General features: G+C 40.7%; 1 pseudogene; it reads left to right on the top strand.

The window, feature by feature from the left end:
• Positions 1 to 16864, top strand: part of LOC145401969 (calcitonin gene-related peptide type 1 receptor-like) — a 160552-nt pseudogene that overhangs the window by 11448 nt on the left and 132240 nt on the right.

Below are 16864 nucleotides of genomic sequence, written 5' to 3' on the forward strand. Positions count from 1 at the left end.
CAAGATTAGAAAAAGTTCAAAGAGGCCGCTACAAGATGGATACCAAGCTTAAAGGGACCTAAGCTACGAAGAAAGACTAAATAAACTGAATCTACCAACACTACAGGAGAGAGAAGGAAAAGAGGTGACATGATAATGCTATATAAGTGCATATCAGGGAAGGAGAAAATAGACATAAATGATTACTTCTTAACATATGGAGAAGCATCAGCAAGAGGACACTGCAAAACACTACATAAATTGAGAGGCGATATAGACGTACGGAAATTCAGTTTCCCAAATAGAGTAATTAATCAATGGAATGCACTACCGATTGAAATAGCGTGTGCCAAAACAATTAACATATTTTAGGATATGTTAGATATATATTGTTTTAGACACGTGACAGTTAGAGCTTGACTCATTCCTGTATATATACAATTAGTTAAGAACACACACACACACACACACACACACACACACACACACACACACACACACACACACACACACACACACACACACACATGGTAGAGTAGTGGGAGTGATGATTGCCAGGACGCGAGAGTGATCCCCTGGTTGGTGCAGGATATATGCTGTGGATATGAATACTGTTAAGTGATCTTCCACAAGGCCCACTGCTGTCTGGAAATTCCCCGCTAATACCATTACACCATTTCTAAATAGAGACATCCCTAGCATATTTCGGTATAGCCTGTATAGTGCATTATTTGCGCCCAAGCGGCGATGTATGTGATGTGTGTAGATGGACTGCTGGGTCTCAGGGAAAGGAATGTTTAATACTTAGAATCACACACACACACACACACACACACACACAAAGTCGTGACAAGCTACTTATTCGAATATTGAACATTTTGTTATCTCCCACCATTATCAAGGCGAGGCGATTTATATATATATATATAATATGGATTTACTTTTTGTGAAGCGCGGTGGCTGAATTCTGTAGAATTTTGCGATTTTTTTTTTTTTTGCCCACCTTCAGCAAAGGGGGGGGGGATTAAGTTTTTGTCAGTGAGCATCTGTGTGTGTGCTAGTGTATGTAGTGTATGTGTATGTGTCAGTGTATGTGTGTCTGTATGTCTGTTGCCAAAATATCTTTAAATTTGGCTTCTTATATGGGTGTCTTGTACAATAGTCAACAACATATGTTGGCGGGCGATTAGCATTCGACCCCCGAATGCTTTGTTTCATTTCTTTATACGTTTCTGAAATCTACATGAAAATAGGGTTCGACTTTTCTGTCAGGGAGTTACTAATGAAGAATAAATGATAAAAATAACAGAGTAAAGAAAAACAACGAAGAAGTACCAGCTGAAAAAAACAAAAAGTGAAAAAAAAAGAAAATAAGGATTGCAGAGTCTGAGTAACAACATTTCACTTTACTAAGTTTTGTCGAGTTACTTGACAAAGCTTAGCAGAGAAGAAAACGTGCTGTTAATCAGCATAGATCTCCACCTCACAGGGTGTGTTTTTTTTACTAATTCTGTCTGCATTATCTGCTATACAATAGCACAGGTAATGAAAAAGATTATTAAAAAGTGACAACAAAACAAATAAAAGGTGTATATAAAAGTTAGGTTGTTGTTGATGTTGTTGTTGCTGCTGTTGTTACCGTAGGTTAATCTGAACGTGAACTCGGTGTACTGCAGGCCAAAGATGCACATCTGCAATCTATAGTTCTGCTTTCGGAGGACAGGGAAGGACTTAAGGGACGTTGTATATCCAGGCAGCTGTGCGGTTTTGTTATATCGGTGCCACCACGTGGAGATGTCTCACTCCATCACCAACTAGAACCACGGCTGGATTAAACATGTGGGAGCCCCGGGGCCCGCTTGGAAGGGAGGCCCCCTTTCCAACTCCCCCAGTGGCATACACCACAGACTGGTAACCTAAATCCTAATATATAAATAGGACACTTTTAGTTAGGAAATACTGAACGGGGACTATTCATCCAATGCTGTAATATGTAATGCATAAACACGAAATGAAATGAACACAAGTTGCTCTGGTGGGAGCCCCCTCTTGGTGGATGGCCCAGGGCCCGGGCTCCCTTGGGCCCCCCCTTAATCCGGCGGTGACTAGAACAATGACAAAAGTACAAGATAGATGAGGGATCGTGTGGAATATCGCTAAAGTGAACCAACCGTATGGCAGCTCTGCTACAGTGAACCTCCTTGTGTGTGAAAATCCAACAGAATGATTGATTGACCAGGCCGCTGCTAGAGAGATCTTGCATCTAAAAAGTAGCATGTAATAATAAGAAAGTAACCGAAAAATAACAAGTAATTGCATAAAGTAAGAGGTAACAAGAAAAAGTGAGGAGGAAAGATAACACACACAATATATCTATATCTATATCTGTCTATCTATGTATGTATCTATCTATCTATAGACATCTCTCTCTCTCTCTCTCTCTCTCTCTCTCTCTCTCTCTCTCTCTCTCTCTCTCTCTCTCTCTATATATATATATATATATATATATATATATATATATATATATATACTGTATATATATATATATCTATATCTGTCTATCTATGTATCTATCTATCTATCTATAGACATCTCTCTCTCTCTCTCTCTCTCTCTCTCTCTCTCTCTCTCTCTCTCTATATATATATATATATATATATATATATATATATATATATATATATATTTACTGTATATATATATATACTGTAAAAGGTAACCATCCGTTCAGTCGATGTCATCGTCATCACTAGCAGCAGCAGCTTGAGTCAGTCCACTGCAGTACAAACGCCTCTCCCATCTTTTTCCACCCCTAGCCGATTGTCTGTTAGCCTGTTCCATCCAGTACCAGGGAATTTCCGAATTTCATTTTGTCATCTCGTCCTCTGTCTGCCTCTTCCTCTCACTCTATCTCTGGGCTGCCACTCAGTCGCCCTGGTTGTCCATCTGTTATCTGTTGTACGAGGGACGTGACCAGCCTACATCCATTTATGTTTTTTTTTTTACTACATTGATTATATCCTCTTCTTACGTTTGTTCCCTTAAACAGAAAAGTCTCTTTATATCACCCCATGTAACCCCCTTAACATAATCCTTTCATTCCTCTTTGAGCGCTGTTAAGTTTACCTTCCATAGATTGTGTTAGGCTCCATGTTCCCGACCCATACGTTAGAAAAGGAAGGACACATTGTTTATATAACCGTCTCTGTTGGCATAATGGTAATTGCTTATCCTTCATGTAGTTACTTGGTTTGCCAAAAGACCTCCATCCCAATCCTATTCTTTGCTTGAGTTCATTGCCATGGACTGGGTCTGCCTGAACTGTCTGCCCAAGGTATATCTATTCCTCAACACATTCTAGCTTGCAGCTACTATTTTTGCAGGTTGGTTATAAACATGTCTTTTAAAACAGTCTTCGTCTTCTTCATATTCATTTTCAAACCTATCTTCAGACTCTCCTTGTTCAGGCCACCTATCGTTTCTTGTAGTTCCTCCCCTGATTCACTGTAAGGGATTATGTCGTCTGCAAATTTAAGATTGTTCAGTCGCTTATCATTTATGTTAATTCTTTTGTCATCCCAATCTAAATGTCTGAAAATATCCTGTAGGCACGCTGTGAATAACTTGGGTGAAATTGTCTTCCTGTCTAACACCTTTCTTTATTGGTATTTCTGGCTGTTCTTAGGGAGCCTTATTATGGCCGTGCTGTCTCTATAGATATCATTTGGTACTCTAATGTACCTCAAGGTGACCGAACACTGCGCGATAAGCCAAATGGTCTTATAACCCAGGAAACATTTTACTGTGTTAGGTGGTAATAATATAACTACAGTAAATGAACGCCTGGTGGTTTAGTGGGTAAGGACGCTGCAACCAAAAGTGGTCCAAAAGAGTTTACATTTTAGAGGTGGTTGAATTTTATTGCTCAAAAAATATTGCTCAGAGGCGAGTTAATAGGTACGATCTTAAATATCTAGACTAGGCCATTTAGCCCAGGTCCCTGCACTCCTAGTGGGGCAATAAAAATTGGGTGATAGATTTTCATTCATTCATTGCCAGACGCCATGTATCCCAAACGGGGTGGCCAAGGGCTTAGAGTTAATTGTTTTACAGGGAGGGGCACTAATCCTTCACCAACCCCACTTGACACGTAGGGAGAGGTGATAGATACAGACAATAAAAAGAAAAAAAGTAACAGTTAACAAGGAAAAGTGATGATAAAGCGTAACAATAAAAGTAGCATGGAAAAAATTAACTAAAAAAAGAAGTGAAAGGTAACTAGGTAAAGTAACAAGAAAAAGTAATGGTTAAAAAGGAAGGATAACAAGAAAGCAGAAAAGAATAAGGTAACACGAAAAAAGTAACAAGCAGGAACAGGTAATAATAAGAAACAATAAAAACAAAAAGGAACCACACACACACACACACACACACACACACACACACACACACACACACACACACACACACACACACACACACACACACAGTCCATCAACATAAATCCAATAAATCCTCCGGAGAGCCCGACTTCAAGACAATATCGGTTCTTCCTGTGTAGCAGTAACAAACGTATCGGCTTAGCTGTGTCTGTCTGTCTGTCTGTGTGTCCGTTTTTCTCGCTCTGTTCGTACTTCTATCTCCCAGTCTGTCTTTTTCTCTCTCTACCTCTATACATGTTTCCATCTGTGTGTGTGTGTGTGTGTGTGTGTGTGTGTGTGTGTCTTTCTGTCTATATGTCAGTCTCCGCCTAGTCATGTGCTTTTTTGTCTCTCTGTCCCTTCATTAGTATATCCTGCCTGTTTGTCTATGTCTCTTTATACATACTGTACACGTCTATCTGTCTGTCTGTCTCTCTCTACACCAGTACGTCTCAGTCAATCTAGCTGTCTATCCGTCTACTTTGTCTGTCTATCTGTCTGTCTATCTACACACCCTGTTATTTTTCTCTCATTATATATTTCTTGATCTGTTCATCCATCATTTTTACATTCATTTACACTTCCGCTTATCACTGTTCCCCAGACATTAATATGTAATTAGTTCGTCTGTATTTAAACTGTTTTATTGGTATTCTCTCTCTCTCTCTCTCTCTCTCTCTCTCTCTCTCTCTCTGAAAACAGTCATATCCTGCCGCATTATGGTTATGTGTTTCTTATTTATCGCCCGCCTTTAGAAAGCAGAGCCATAATGTTTTTGCCTGCCTCTTTGTGTGTGTGTGTGTGTGTGTGTGTGTGTGTGTGTGTGTGTGTGTGTGTGTGTGTGTGTGTGTGTGTTCCCACTGTATCTCATGAACTGCTTGATCTATCAACATGAAACCTTCACAAGATATGGCCAGAATCTTGCACGAGTCCGAAAATGGGCACTTGGGGTCAAGGTCAAGGTCGCCAAACTGACTGCCAAAAGTCAACTAGTTTTTATTCCCCAGCTTTAGCACCATTATATCTCATGAACGGCTTGAGCTATCAACATGAAACCTTCAGTTTATTAAGATATGGCCTAAATCTTGGACTTGGCCAAAAGCATATTCTTGTGGGCGATTAGCATCGGCTCCCAAATGCTTTTCTTTCACTTTTATATCCTTTTTCCGCCCATCTATATCTCCACATTCCCTTATCGGATTTATCTGCATACCTTCATCCACCTGCCCTCATTCTCTTCATCCCTCCAAGCAAAATATGATCCACTAGAAATTTCAACAAGCTCATCACACTTCCATCAGTTATCAGCGTATCCCTTCAGTTTCATTTTTATTTTTTCTACTACTGCCAAATTACTTAATAAAGCAGAGGTTAATGAAGGCCATATCTAAGCCCTCTAGTTCAAAAATTGTCTCCTACAGCAAAAACAAAAAAATATAAAGTGATCGTAGTGCATATGTTAAGCATCTGTTATTATACGGGACACGTAACCAGTGAAACAACAGGCTGGTCATTAATCTCCAGTAATCCGTTGTTTACTCTTCCCTGTTATCTCCGTTAGTCTGTTACGTTACCCAGTCATCTTTCCAAACCCCCATCCTTCCCGTTTGTCATCATGCCTTTCTGTCCAGTTTACCCTACATCCATTTAGTTATTAAGCCGTGTAATTATTCAGTATCTATGCCACTATAATCCGTACATGTTAAGATGGTGGAGATTTTCGTCTGTTTGCAGCTTTTTTTTTTTTTTTTTTCCCGCAACTCGTTGGCAGACTTTTGCACTGCTAGGGTCCAACTTCCTTCCCATTACATTTTATCTCTGTTGTCATCTTATCCTACTGCTAATCCCTTGTTACAGCTCTTCATTCAAGTTTGAGAGATGTTAAATTTAGGTCAAGTTAATGTGGACAGAGCATTAGCATACACTCACATTACAAGCCATTCATACAGCTAAGTCAGGCATCCACCAGACTATCATTTAATTATTCAGTCATCCATTTATCAACACATCCACAGAGGTGTATGTTATTTACTGCTCATTAAGCTTAACATGTTATCTATTAAACCCCCTCCAACCATCCATGTAAATACAGTTCAACTATACAGATAAAAACCCAGCCACTCATTTTGTATCCACCATCAATCTTCCCAACCATCCTTTTTTTTTTTTATGCGAGGAAGAAGGAACCAAAGGCCATGAGCCCGCAGTAACAGTTCCCTCCAAGAGAAAAACAAAATACAATATAGAGCCAAATTCAAGATCCGATCATTTTGAGATGCCTGGACACACTGCGTTTGAAAGACTGGAGATCATAGACAGCAGGAAATACAGACAGGGAGACAGTTCCAGAGCTGACCTGTTGCATAAATGAAAGACTGGGAGTAACGGTTAACTCTTGCATTAGAGAGTTGGACAGAAAAGGGATGAGAGTTTGCTGCCAGACGGGTGCTACGCGCCCGTCGTAGAGGTGGAGGAATGCAAGCAGACAGTTCAGAGGAGCAGCGACCATTAAAGTAGCAATAGAAAAGAGATAAAGATGCAACAGTGCGGCGAAGAGACAGAGGTTGAAGGGAGTCAGTAAGAGGAGGAGAGTTAATGAGACGAAAAAGCCTTTGACTCCACCCTATTGAGAAGAGCTGTATGTGGGGAGCCTCCCCACACATGAGAGTTGTACTCCACACAGGGGCGGATAAAACCCCTGTATAGAGTCAACAATTGTGCAGGGGTAAAGAAAGAGCGGAGTCGGCTTAGCACACCCAATCTCTTGGAAGCAGATTTTACAGGAGATGTAATATGATCTTTCCAAGATAAGTCCCGAGTAAATGAAACCCCAAGCATGTTCAAGGATGATGCAGGATTAAGCTGAATATTATTAAACATTAGTGGGTATACCTGTGGAAGATTTTATCGGGTTGGATAGGTGTAAGAACTGAGTCTTAGACGCATTAAAGACAACCATATTATTTTCACCCCAGTCAGAGATACGAGCCAAGTCAGACATTAGGTGTGCCATAGCCTCATCCCTTGTTTGTTGAAGTAACTGTTGAGATGGGCGTTGCGGGAACCGAATGGAAAGGTGAAGGGTGGAGTCATCAGCGTATGAGTGGATAGGGTTAGATGTACAGCTTAGAAGATCATTGATGAATAAAAGGAAGAGAGTTGGTGATAGGACAGAGCCCTGAGGAACACCACTGTTGATAGATCTAGGAGAAGAACGATGGCCGTCTACAACAGCGGCTATAGAACGACCAGAAAGGAAGCTAGCGATGAAGGCACAGATAGAAGGATAGAAACCGTAGGAGGGCAGTTTGGAAATTAAAGATTTATGCCAGACTCGATCGAAAGCCTTTGAGATGTCAAGTGCAATGGCAAAGCTTTCGCCAAAGTCCCGAAACGAGGATGACCAGGAGTCTGAAAGGTAGGTGAGAAGATCGCCAGTGGAGCGTCCCTGACGGAACCCATACTGACGATCGGAAAGAAGGTTGTGATAGGAAAGATGTTTTAAAATTTTCCTATTAAGAATTGACTCGAAAACTTTTGAAATACAGGACGTTAAAGCAATTGGACGATAGTTGGAGGGTTGGGAGTGGTCACCCTTCTTTGGGACTGTCTGAATGAGAGCAAACTTCCAGCAAGAAGGAAAGGTACAAGTTGACAGACAAAGGCGAAAGAGTTTGCCTAGGCAGGGTGTAAGCACAGAAGCACAGTTCTTGAGAACAACAGGAGGGACCCCATCAGGCCCATATGCCTTGTTAGTACTGAGGCCAGTGATGGCAGAAAATACATCAACTGAAGAAATTTTAATGTCAGCCATGAGTAAGTCAGAGGGGGGAAGTGATGGAGGAACAGCACCGGAATCGTCTAAGGTGGAATTGGAGTAGATAGTAGGTGCAAAGAGATCTGCTTTATCAGTAGAAGAAATAGCTACAAAACCATCAGAGTAGAAAAGAGGAGGGAAGGATGATGAGGTAAAGTTGTTAGAAAGATTTTTGGCAAGGTGCCAGAAGGAGCAGGAAGAATTCGAGTTGGAGAGTTGAGAGCATTTAGTATGGATGAAATTATTTTTAGTAGAGCGAAGAACAGACTTAGCACGATTCCGGGCAGAAACGTAAAGATGATGTGATTCAGGGGTGGGTTGGCTCCGGTACCTTTTGTAGGCCCTCTCCTTATTGCGGACAGCATTAGAACAAGCGTGACCAAGGCTTTCTTGCGTTAGTCAAAGGATATGAGAAAAGGAATGTATGCTTCCATGCCCGAGAGAATAACCTCCGTAATGTGCAAGGCACACTCAGATGGCTGACGGCCATGGAAGCAATAATCATTCCAGGGAAAATCAAAGAAGTACTGCCTGAGGGCCTCCCAGTTCGCGGCTCCAAAATGCCACAGACGACGTTTCCCTGGAGGGTCCACAGGCCGTACCGGAGTGATAGGACAGGTTAAGGTAATAAGGTTGTGATCGGAGGAGCCCAACGGAGAGAAAAGATTAACAGACTAAGCAGAAGGATTAGTTGTGAGGAAGAGGTCAAGTATGTTCGAGCTCTCTCCAAGGCGGTCAGGGATACGGGTAGGGTGCTGTACAAGCTGCTCTAGGTCATTAAGGATAGAAAAGATGTAGGCTTGTTCACCAGGTGGATCCGTGAAAGGAGAGGAGAGCCAAAGGTGGTGGTGAACATTGAAATCTCCAAGAATGGAGATTTCAGTGAAAGGAGAAATGGATAGAATGTGTTCCATCGTAGAAGGAAGATAGTCGAAGAATTTTTGATAGTCAGTAGAATTAGGGGATAAGTAAACAGCACAGATATATTTAGTCAGAGAATGACAGGAAAGCCGAAGCCAGAGTGTGGAGAATTCAGAAGAATCAAGTTCAGGAACATGAGAGCAAGATAAGTCATTGCGTATATATACACAACAGCCACCTTTGGCTTTGAAATGAGTATAGAGAAAGTAGGAGGATACAGAAAAGGGTTTGCTGTCAGTTGCCTCAGACAGCTGAGTCTCCGTTAGAAAAAGAAGGTGAGGTTTAGAGGAGGAGAGGTGGTGCTCAACAGTGCGAAAGTTAGAGGAAAGGCCGCGAATGTTGCAGAAATGAAGAAGAAGAGAGTCAGACAGTGGTTCCAGGCACCTTGAGTCGTCACCGGGAGAGGGGCAGATGGTGGGGGCATTTATGGTCCCCCCCCTCTGGGGACTCCGAGGCTTGATAAATCGACGCCATTTTGGTGAATTTTGAATAGGAAGTGTAGTGTGTACTGTGCATGTAGTTTGGTGAAGATAGTTAGAGAAATTTGTACTGGAGAGCATGCTGGCCTACTGTCTGTGTAACTGAGACACACACGTGTGTGTGTGTGTGTGCGTGTGTGTGTGTGTGTGTGTGTATGTGTACGTGTGTGTGTGTGTGTGTGTGTGTGTGTGTGTGTGTGTGTGTGTGTGTGTGTGTGTGTGTGTGTGTGTTTTATGTCAACCATTCATCCCCTCAATCACCTACTTATCAGCCTATAATAACCGTCCATTTCCTTACCTTACAGTCTAAACAGCCATTCACATAAACAACCATTCACGTAATTAACCATTCAGCCATCCTACTATCCACATAAGAACCTTTCAGCCATCAGCCTGTGTAGCCATCCCTCAATCAACCATCCACTCACCGCTCTCTCCAACTATCCAGCCATCCCCTCACCAGCCATCCAAACCACCCAGCCATCCACTCTACTCATTCGTGCTTCCCCAGGCTCTGTGTTCTGCCCGCGGACGTTCGACTGATGGTCCTGCTGGAACGACACCCCGGCGGGTCACACAGCGTCCTCACCCTGTCCTTACTTAATCACTGCCTTCGACCACACACGTAAGTCACTTAATAGTATTCTAGGTGGCTTAGGAGGCTCCTTAACACCTTTCCCGTAGCGATTTGTCATGCATAATGCGCCTTAACATTCTCTTGCATGCTATTTAAATTTAGCTTTACTCACGACACGGTTTGCACCAGTAACACAAAATAATGTATTGATATGCAGTGTGCGGAATCAATAGCTGAGGAATAAGTGTTATTAATTCTTCAAAGCCAAGTTGAATGCGGACCACGCTTTCCACGCCCACTCATGCTTCCGAATGATATAATGTGTCAGGACACTAAGATATCATAACACACTACGGTACATAATAGCTAGTGACAAATATGCCGTTAATATGCAATATAGAGGTTTGAGGAAAGTCGTGCCTAAATCCGTGAGAGCTGAAGGAAACAGCATTGGAGATTCTAGCTAGGGAATTTTGCACACAGTACATTATGACGTCATGGAAAACTCACACCACATACCTAATGGAAGAACACCACACGCATATACACGTGCCCACACACATGACCCAACCAGTCATGAGTCATATAAATGAGAAATTGAAGAGACAGGGCAGAAGGGGTTGGGACGCGATAGGAAACAGGAGAAGCACAGTGGAAAAAGCAAGAGTAGAGGGCACGGCGTTAGCTAGCATAAACCCCCCTCACCTTAGTACTGCTCTTGTCAAGATGACTCCCTTGCGAATAAAAAACTATAAACCCCAGACTCATCTTTATCTTTCTCCTGCCATCCACGACAAGACCAACTTGAAAAATTCTCTCCTCTTCCAACCCTATAATCTAACATTTTTAGAAACGCCTCGGTTATGGCTACGAGATTTTTGACGGCAGCATCTCTACAAACCACTACAGTCGATTAACGGTTCACGATTTTATTAACAATCAACATTCTACAGTTCTACGATTCACGATAAACCACAAGAATCTACGATTTTAACTCTACTTTCAGCACAAGATATTACAATTCTACGGTTCAGTCAACATTAAGAAGATAGAAAACAAAAATTGCTGCAAGTTCCCACCATACGTCTTATGACTTTATATGCACCAGCCGATTACCCTGAACCGCTACATTGATAAACAACAGCGATAAACGATGCCGATTAATGTCTCAATGAATAATCAACGAACAACTTAAGAATCAACTCTACAATCAAAACAAGATATTACGAGATGAGATGGTACCCAAGATCAGCTACAAGTTCGAACCATGCAGCAAGAAACTACAATTAAATGCTGGACAAGTAATCACAAGTCTATAAGTTCATCTTAAAAAGAGGAGGAAGTGATGTGAAGAAGCAACAAAGCAGAGATTGAGGAGGCGCTGATTTAGTGGTGACTGGGGAGAGACAATGCAGCAATGCCTAAGCCTGCATTCACCAGCCCTGACCCACCATTACTCACCTTACTCACTAATACTCACCATTACTCACCACTGTTCTATCATCACGATGCTGAGGGTGACGGGGCAAGGTGACGTCAGCTTAACAACCATCACCTACTTGTACGGCCTGCCTGAGTGTGTAACTACAATCCGCTGAGGACAGCATCCTGCACCTCCTGTTGAGTGAGTGAAAATACTTTTACTCTATTTCTCCCAGAGAGCTGAAACATAGTATCCTTTTTTGTTTATAACTTCACAAATGAATTTCATCACTGAACTTTTACTAATATATTGCTACTACAAAACTGATAGACAAACACTTTGAACAAACATATATAAAACGTGCATTATAATTACATGCAGAATTATCATATTTAGAACAATCAAACAAAGTAACAATAAAGATAGGGTTATAGAGGATAATTGCATTAGGAGAAAAAAAGCAAATAGGCAGTAAGAACAATGTTTTGATGTTACGACCTGAGTTTGCACACACAACTGACCCCGACCACCCTCCATCACCCTAAACAAGCTATTTACGCTTTACTTTTTACCACATTTAACTCTTTCTGTTAGTTTAACAATACCACTTCATTTATATACAAACGTACGTACAGTCGGCAAGATTTCCGACTGGACCACCTGGTTGCGGGATTTAGCTAATGTGGCAACAAGCGCGCCCGTGTGTGTGTGTGTGTGTGTGTGTGTGTGTGTGTGTGTGTACATGCTCGACATTATTTCGAATCGCTAAGCTTCATCCTTCGTATTATATTATGTGGCCATTGTATTATCCTATGATATAGGCTAATGAATATTATGTGATTGAGATAATGGGCTGTGCACTATACTATTTGTAGTCTGAATTATATAAAATAATTCCTTTGCCTTGCAGCGTGAACCACGATACGGGTTGAGTTGTGGTTCAGAAACAGAGGGCAAGTTCACCCAGAAATGGCGCGATGTAGGGGGAAGGGGGGAGTATGGGAGTAAGCAGCCAACAGTTATATATTCTTAGTCATTACAGTATAGTTATCAACGTGTCAGTGTTATCCTGTGCCCTGATTGATGATAAACCTATTTACTTTTATTATCTTTATATAGACCCGATTACACACTAGGATACCCCCTCCCTAGTTAGCGGAAAACATGCCCTGCTCCACCGCCTCGACTCTCTCTCTCTCTCTCTCTCTCTCAACCTCCTCAGCTGGCTATCAGTAGACACACACACACACACACACACACACACACTATCAGTTTGTGCTAATGCGTAATGACGTTGCATTTAGTATGTTTACCTAAAATTTAATACTGTGTCAAAATACAAGTGCAATACATAACCACCTCACATGGCGGATTACGTTAACCAGTAATCAATACTTATTTGCAAAGTTTATGTTTCAGTAATAGTCATGGGGTAACCAGACCCACACTGATATTTTCGTTAATGCTAAAGGTAATCGTGTGTTCTGTGGCGGATACCAATTAGTGGGGAGGTGGCCGCTGACACCTCAATCCTCATAGCTATGGTGGTGGGTTGTAGTGTCACTGCAGAGGTTCCTGTTCCTCCAGTTATGTCAGTAATTAAACTTAACATATTGATGAACAGCCATTTCTTATGAAAAATACAAACAGCCTATATGGAACTATGAAGCATATTGTGGGAGCTTTCCAGCTCTCACGCACCAGTCACAGTCTTGGTCCTTTGTTTCAGTATTGCCAGCCTAACAGTGTGCAGTGTTAATGAACATGCTATTAATATTAGTTCTACATGCTTATTTACATTTAGAACAACAGAATTCAAAACAGGATTTCATTCAGTACACAGAATGCCAAATACAGCATGTGTGTGTGCGTGTGCGTGTGGGTGTGGGACAATACGTATGGTGGGGGTGGGAGGAGTGTAGTGAGTATGAAATGTGTGTCATAATGGTAATATGGGTGTGTGCATACTTGGCTAAGGACGTCCAAGACTGATATGTAATCTTTGCCTTTAACACTTGATGACACACACTTCAGTATTTATTTAGGTTCTGTTTATAAATTTGTAGCATGTTACATTATTATATTATTATGATTATGTTTTGGGGGTGAAACCTGAAACAGCATATGAAGACAAACACTGAAATGTATATATAAAAAAATGCATTATGTGTGGCAAAATACATGAATAACAATATTTCAGGAAGAAATATTACCGTATTATAACATCTGTTTAAATACGTTGTAGGTGCAGCGATTCTTAAGCTTAGATTATCGGATTTCCTTTGATCAGTATGTTACGTTATACTCTAGCTTTGAGTTATGTTATGTATTGTATTATAAGTGATGTCATTGTGGACGTTCACTTAAAACTACATCGAGCAGACAGCAAGTGCAGTTGTTAGTAGTTTACCCGTATTTGTTATTGATCACACACTGACCAACTTATTCCTGAGTAATTTTTAAAAATCTTTATCACGACTGGAAAACAGCACCTTAGGCATGTGAACAGGTGGCAAGATGTCTAGCGAGTTGGCAAAATGTCTAGGGAGTTGTGATTGTGCTAGTCAAGAAAGCTTCATATTTTAATGGAAAAAAAAAAACTGCAATTGTAACATGAAAGTTGCGTTAAGAAATGCACATAAATGTCACTAATTCCTGTATAAGTCCCCGTAATAAAAATCATGTCAGTGAGCAAAATGTATAAGATAGTGTCGTATCAGTTATATTGTCAGGTAAGTTATAGTAAGTTAAAGTTATTGTTAGAGTGTTATACTGCATGGAATAATATCCATTATAATCAGAGGATAATAAAAAAAAAAATAATAAGATTTGTATGGAACTCATTCATTAGTAGGAAGTAACCCACCCTCCTTCTCGATCACCTCTCTCAGTCTGTTTGCATAGAGGCGACATGGTCCGTATGAGCTGTTTCTGGCTTCTGAACTGTTCCCACTAGGCGTGATTGTGGGCCAGTTCACTCTCAGGCTCCCAACAGTTAACCATAATCCCCCATATTTTTTCGATGGGGTTCATGTCTGCTTCCTTACTGAGCCAGTCGAGCAGCTGCAAGTCCTCTCGACCTGCAAACCATTCCGAGACTCTTCTCGCCGTGTGGATGGGGCAGCGGTCCTGAACAAAAATTATAGGGCCGGGAGGAAACGGATATTTCCGCTCCTGAACTGAGGAGGAAAAAATCCTGCAAAATTTCAATGTATTTTTTAGCAGTGAAACCCCCTTCTATCCTGGTGACGTCACCCATACCATGGATGCACACTCACCCCCAGACATTGCAGGTGACGTGTCCACTTCTGGCCTTCTCGAAGATGTTCCTACGGTCGTAACTGCACGTGAAAAGAATATTCATACATCGCTCATATAGTTTCATTTCTAATATCTTTGACGCTTTGGGAAAAACCACCGTTTTTCATGTTAAGGTTCATTATCCACTATTTGTTTGGTATATTTTATGAGGATTGTAAGGCTTAATGAACAGTGGTGCGAGTGTTGGTAATATGCGTTCATCTAGACGTATTATTGCTATGAATATCAGTTGATCCCTAAATGTTTTTTTAATAATATTAAAACTGTTTAGTGATAGTATAAAAATATGGTCGTTAAAAATATCGTCAGTAAATTTATACATATGCATTACAATACTGTCGCCTGCAGAAATCTTTTCTCTGTCATTAAATTTTATGAATACAAAATTCCTGGTAACAGTCATATGAAGAAGACTATCAACGCTTCTCTATACTCTGGCCTTTATCTACCTACTGCTCTTCCACACTCTCCAGTTTTTCCTCAACCTGTCTGTTTACCATAATTCTTACAATTCACCACCAAATATATATATATATATATATATATATATATATATATATATATATATATATATTGTGTGTGTGTGTGTGTAAGTTCTCACTTTTACCTGATAACCAAACACCCACGTATCACATTAATCAAGAAACTTCATACTGGCTGGGTTATATTCAATAAAAACACGTGGGCTATCGTGTCATTTACTCATATCTGTTCCAAGTGGCCCAACATTAAAATAAATAAAACAAAGATTCTGGGTGTGGTCAATCGGGAGGGTCATACAGTAATCATAAATTATTATCAGTGATCATTTTCAAACTGCTATGCGACATAGGGTATTGGTTTTACACTTGACCATTCTCATTTTATAACGAATTACATTGGCCAGTAAAGGACAGCTGGATTTATAACCACATCAAAAAATACGTGAACTTCGTATCCTATTAAACACTGAACTTGCTGCCTTTTCGAAGTAGTTTACGTGAAAGTCCACTGTGTGAGCCTTCATGACATAGTTAATACAATATATAATGGATATATTGCATAAATCTATGCTCTAGTATAACTTAATAAACTGATCGCTTGGAATCCGGTAAGCTACCATTAAAAACAAATGCTCCTACAGTGTAATCTTATAATGAACATTAAAATAACATTATTTTCTCCTGCAAGAAATAGTTATTCATAAAATATGGATTCCATATCACAGTTTTATAATACTTCAGTGTTTGTCTTTATATGGTGTTTCAGGTTTCGCCCCCCAAACAAAATCATAATAGTATAATAATGTAACATGCTACAGACTTATAAATAGAACCTAAGTAAATACTAAAGTGTGTGTCATCAAGTGTTAAAGGCAAAGATTACATATCAGTCGTGGACGTCCTTAGCCACGTATGCACACACCCATATTACCATTATGACAAATTTCATACCATACTCCTTCCACCCCCACCATACGTATTGTCCCACACCCACACGCACACGCACACACACATGCTGTATTTGGCATTCTGTGTACTGAATGAAATCCTGTTTTGAATTCTGTTGTTCTAAATGTAAATAAGCATGTAGAACTAATATTAATAGCATGTTCATTAACACTGCACACTGTCAGGCTGGCAATACTGAAACAAAGGACCAAGACTGTGACTGGTGCGTGAGAGCTGGAAAGCTCCCACAATATGCTTCATAGTTCCATATAGGCTGTTTGTATTTTTCATAAGAAATGGCTGTTCATCAACATGTTAAGTTTAATTACTGACATAACTGGAGGAACAGGAACCTCTGCAGTGACACTACAACCCACCACCATAGCTATGAGGATTGGAAGTGTCAGCGGCCACCTCCCCGCTAACTGGTATCCGCCACAGAACACACGATTACCTTTAGCATTAACGAAAATATCAGTGTGGGTCTGGTTACCCC

Source organism: Coenobita brevimanus, chromosome 57 (genome assembly GCF_032717465.1).
Source record: "Coenobita brevimanus isolate Jiangsu-jjx chromosome 57, ASM3271746v2, whole genome shotgun sequence".
Lineage (NCBI taxonomy): Eukaryota > Metazoa > Arthropoda > Malacostraca > Decapoda > Coenobitidae > Coenobita > Coenobita brevimanus.